We start from the raw sequence: 5,245 nt of genomic DNA, 5'->3' as shown, positions 1-5,245 counted from the left end.
GACTTTAAAGCAGCTCTGCTTGTGTACAAGTCTCTCCATGGCCTAGCACCAAAGTACATCTTGGATATGTTAATGCCATATGAACCATCTCGGACTCTGAGGACCTCAGGGACCGGCCTCCTGCTGGTGCCAGAGTCAGGACAAAACATGGGGAATCTGCGTTTCAGTTTTATGCAGCTAAAATCTGGAACAGTCTTCCTGAAGATGTGAGACAGGTTCTACTCTGACAATGTTCAAATCTAAGCTAAAAACAGTTTTGTTTAGCTGCGCATATGACTGAAAGGATTTTTTCTTTGCACTCTTCTCTTTTGTTTGTGATTTTATTAGTTTAGAAAATCAGTTGGATTGATAATTTTTAATTTAGTTAATTTTATTGTAGTAAGCAGGACAAAAGGGAAACTGAACAGAGAAGGAAGGGTGTTTCTATCCCTTATGTGTCTGGCCTCTCGGAAAAACTGCAGAGACTTTTTAGACAACACGAAGTCCCTGTTTATTTTAAACCAGGAAACACTTTAAGACAAAAACTGGTTCACCCTAAGGACAAGTTGCCGACTCAAAAACAGAGCAATGTAGTTTATTCGATCCAATGCAGTGAAGAAAGCTGTAAAGAACGTTACATAGGTGAGACAAAACAGCCTCTACACAAGAGGCTCTATCAGCACAGAAGAAATACAAGTTCAGGACCTCAGAGTGCCGTGCATCTGCATCTTGAAGCCTCTAATCACTCGTTTGAAGACGGTGAGGTGAAGGTTTTAAGCAGGAGAAAAGATGGTTTGAAAGAGGAGTCAAGGAAGCTATTTTTGTTAAAAAAGAAAGACCTTCTTTAAACAGAAATGGAGGGCTAAGGTTTAATCTTCCTGGTATCTATAATGGGTTACTGAACCCCTGGAAAGGTAAAGGACCAGGACATTTAGATGCTAATCAGGTACTCAGGGTGGTTGAGCCAGGGTCTCACAAAGACAAAGAGGACTCTAATAGCCCATTAAAGGTCTGAATAGGCTCGGTAGATACAAGGGGGGAGTTTCTGTTGAAACAAACAACTCTTTCTACTTCAGGAAGGCTCCTCCCCATGGGCGGGTCTTACCACAGAACAGTATTAATATCAGAGTTCTCGACCTAAATTCTGTTATTGACAATGACTCTTGGATGAGAGTCGAAACGTCTATTTTTTCAAACTGAGTCCAGATGAAACAACTGAAGCTTTTTCTATTAATTTTTATCTTTGCACTCTTCTCTTTTGTTTGTGATTTTATTAGTTTAGAAAATCAGTTGGATTGATAATTTTTAATTTAGTTAATTTTATTGTATTTCTGTAATTTCTTTGTGATTTGAATGCATTTTTCCTGCTGTGTGAAGCACTTTGAATTGCCTTGTGTATGAAATGTGCTCTACAAATAAACTTGCCTTGCCTTGCCTTCTGGTCCAGGTAAACATGAAAACATTTGCTTGTAAATTTCCAAAACTGTAACTCTGCTGATTTCGACAGGTCGTCCACTGCAGTTTTGATGTTCTACAGAAAGAACGAGGAGACTGTCCAAAACCCACACAGACAGATGGGACTATGTGAGGCAACACAGTAATTTTCACCCGATGCTCGATCTCGTCCTGTTGTGGATGTAGAGGAGGAGTGGATGGAATGGCACATTTGATCGAATTTGCAAATAACTTGAGCTTGTTTTGTGTTGATTATCTAAATTGTTTTTAGTTTGTCTCTTTTATGCCTTTTTTCTAGTTCCTTATGGTCTGAGGAACCAGAGCGCCACCTGTTACCTAAACAGTGTACTGCAGGTTCTGTTCATGAGCCCAGAGATTCACCAGGCTTTGGAACATCCTGATAATGAAACAGATTACGCTGTAAAAAATCAGTTTGACAAAATGAAGAAGGGGAAATGTGGAACTGAGAGCATCACTCAACATCTTCAAGTTCCAAACGGTGAGTCCACAATCTAGATTTGAACTGCAGAAACTACTTTGATACCTGAATTGATTCTACAGAAACCAGTATAGTGACAAAAAAGAGCTGAAAGGTTCACAATGTAAGTCTACAAGAAAGTTACACCAGATATAATCTTTCACAAAATTCACAATATGATCATTGTTTAGAACCAGGATCTGTTTGTCTGTTTAGTCTGCTTTGTTTGGTTGATTGTGAACGTACAATCGAACTCTGTATCAACGCAAAAGACTCAAACTCTGGTCCGGTTATAAGGTCTCAGTCCAATTGAATGGAACTCATGAGCGGTTTGTTTGAATTGTGAACGCTAACGAGAGCAAAACAAAACCAGGAAGTGAACAGGAAGTGAGTCACGCTGAGATACACGTGAAGCTCAGGATCAAAACGAACTCCTGTGTGAGATCAATATGGGACAAATGACGCGCAGAAAGACGTGGAAATAACAAGAGCAGGTCAAAGACTAATTTAGACTGAATTATGACAATGCAAAAATATTCCACTATTGCCAGTGATTAATTACAAAAATAAAGAATGTCATCAAGCTAAACAGAACCAATGTTCACAGATCAGGATCATGGCACAGGTGGGGCAGGGTGTAGTTTAGATATGGGTTCTCCCACCAACATTTAAAAAAAACATTTACAACATGACCAGAGCGCGAGACACAAAATAAAAAGTACATAAGTAGTGCATAACATTTACAGAAAGAAAATCACAGTGCATTTGTTCCAAAGGGAATACAAATCTGTTCCGTCCAGTCTTCTAAAGTACATTCTAAAGTTCATTCTAAAGTACATTCTTAAGTACATTCTAAAGTACATTCTAAAGTACGTTCTAAAGTACATTCTAAAGTACATTCTAAAGTTCATTCTAAAGTACATTCTTAAGTACATTCTAAAGTACATTCTAAAGTACGTTCTAAAGTACATTCTAAAGTACATTCTAAAGTACATTCTAAAGTACATTCTAAAGTACATTCTAAAGTACACTCTAAAGTACATTCTGAAGTACATTCTAAAGTACATTCTAAAGTACATTCTAAAGTTCATTCTAAAGTACATTATAAAGTACATTCTAAAGTACATTCTAAAGTACATTCTAAAGTTCATTCTAAAGTACATTCTTAAGTACATTCTAAAGTACATTCTTAAGTACATTCTAAAGTACATTCTAAAGTTCATTCTAAAGTACATTCTAAAGTACATTCTAAAGTACATTCTAAAGTACATTCTAAAGTACATTCTAAAGTACATTCTAAAGTATCCATGTCTTGTCTCCATGGCAGGAGTTCATAGTAGTAAGTTCAGGGGTAAATGCTGTATCAAAGCGTGGTGAACTTCCCTCACATAATATGTGAGTGAAGTTCACCACGCTCCTGTCCTGTCAATCACAAATATTATTTGTGATTGACAGGACAGTCCCAGGTCATGTGACAGTGGTTTGCCTCCTGGTGGCGCTGTTTCTACAACAGTTGCATTTCCCTGTGAAGAATGAGACCTTTGACCTTTGACCTGGAGTTATGTAACAGAATTCTCTCCAAACATGTGACTTTGAGCTCCTCCCACTCTTCATTTGTCAAAACAAGATTATAAATGCATTGATATAATTTAGACATTATTCCTCTTGAAAGTTCTGCTTCATAATCCTTGATAAACATCTCAGTCAGAGGTTATAAAGGTCATGACCTTGTTAACATCTCAGTCTGAGGTTATAAAGGTCATGACCTTGTTAACATCTCAGTCAGAGGTTATAAAGGTCATGACCTTGTTAACATCTCAGTCTGAGGTTATAAAGGTCATGACCTTGTTAACATCTCAGTCTGAGGTTATACAGGTCATGACCTTGTTAACATCTCAGTCTGAGGTTATAAAGGTCATGACCTTGTTAACATCTCAGTCTGAGGTTATAAAGGTCATGACCTTGATAAACATCTCAGTCAGAGGTTATAAAGGTCATGACCTTGATAAACATCTCAGTCAGAGGTTATAAAGGTCATGACCTCGATAATCATCTCAGTCTGAGGTTATAAAGGTCATGACCTTGTTAACATCTCAGTCTGAGGTTATAAAGGTCATGACCTTGTTAACATCTCAGTCTGAGGTTATAAAGGTCATGACCTTGTTAACATCTCAGTCTGAGGTTATAAAGGTCATGACCTTGATAAACATCTCAGTCAGAGGTTATAAAGGTCATGACCTTGTTAACATCTCAGTCTGAGGTTATAAAGGTCATGACCTTGTTAACATCTCAGTCTGAGGTTATAAAGGTCATGACCTTGTTAACATCTCAGTCTGAGGTTATAAAGGTCATGACCTTGTTAACATCTCAGTCTGAGGTTATAAAGGTCATGACCTTGATAAACATCTCAGTCAGAGGTTATAAAGGTCATGACCTTGATAAACATCTCAGTCAGAGGTTATAAAGGTCATGACCTTGATAAACAGCTCAGTCAGAGGTTATAAAGGTCATGACCTTGATAAACATCTCAGTCTGAGGTTTTAAAGGTCATGACCTCGATAAACATCTCAGTCAGGGGTTATAAAGGTCATGACCTTGATAATCATCTCAGTCAGAGGTTATAAAGGTCATGACCTCGATAAACATCTCAGTCAGAGGTTATAAAGGTCATGACCTTGATAAACAGCTCAGTCAGAGGTTATAAAGGTCATGACCTTGATAAACAGCTCAGTCAGAGGTTATAAAGGTCATGACCTTGATAAACAGCTCAGTCAGAGGTTATAAAGGTCATGACCTTGATAAACATCTCAGTCCCTGACGAGGCCTGGTTGACAAAAAATGTTCTGTTAATTGGCCATGACCCTGTAAAGAGCTTTGAATGTGGAGGGACTGATTCTTCCCGGCTCCTTCATAACTTCAACTTGCACATTCTGCAAAAAAACGAAAATCACAAATTTGAAAAAAATAAATCTTATTTTGGCTTTGTCTCAGTTTGGTCGGCGCCAGTCATATATTTACATGTCATAAGATTCCACTCACTCATTATGTGTGTGATTCTGGAGGAGGTTTTGGAGGTGACAGGTCGCTCACCTGCCAGCTCCTCATCGGAGATGGAGGAGGACCAGGTTTGTGTGGGTTTAAAGATCTTCATAATGTTTTATGCTTTGTTACCTATTCATAATGTTAAGTTGTTTCTAGGTGGTGGCAGTTGTGGAAGACGTGACACCAGGAACGTCCCCCACTAGTGTGGTCTTGATGGACGCTTGTTTTTTAAGGAAGTTTGTACAGAATGTAATGTAATACATATTTGTTGTTTGTGGCTCCAGGTGGGAG

This window comes from Eucyclogobius newberryi, unplaced genomic scaffold, assembly GCF_026437365.1.
Source record: "Eucyclogobius newberryi isolate DKJ021-1_F unplaced genomic scaffold, fEucNew1.0.hap1 SCAF_11, whole genome shotgun sequence".
Taxonomy (NCBI): domain Eukaryota; kingdom Metazoa; phylum Chordata; class Actinopteri; order Gobiiformes; family Gobiidae; genus Eucyclogobius; species Eucyclogobius newberryi.
This window is presented reverse-complemented; position numbering follows the sequence as displayed.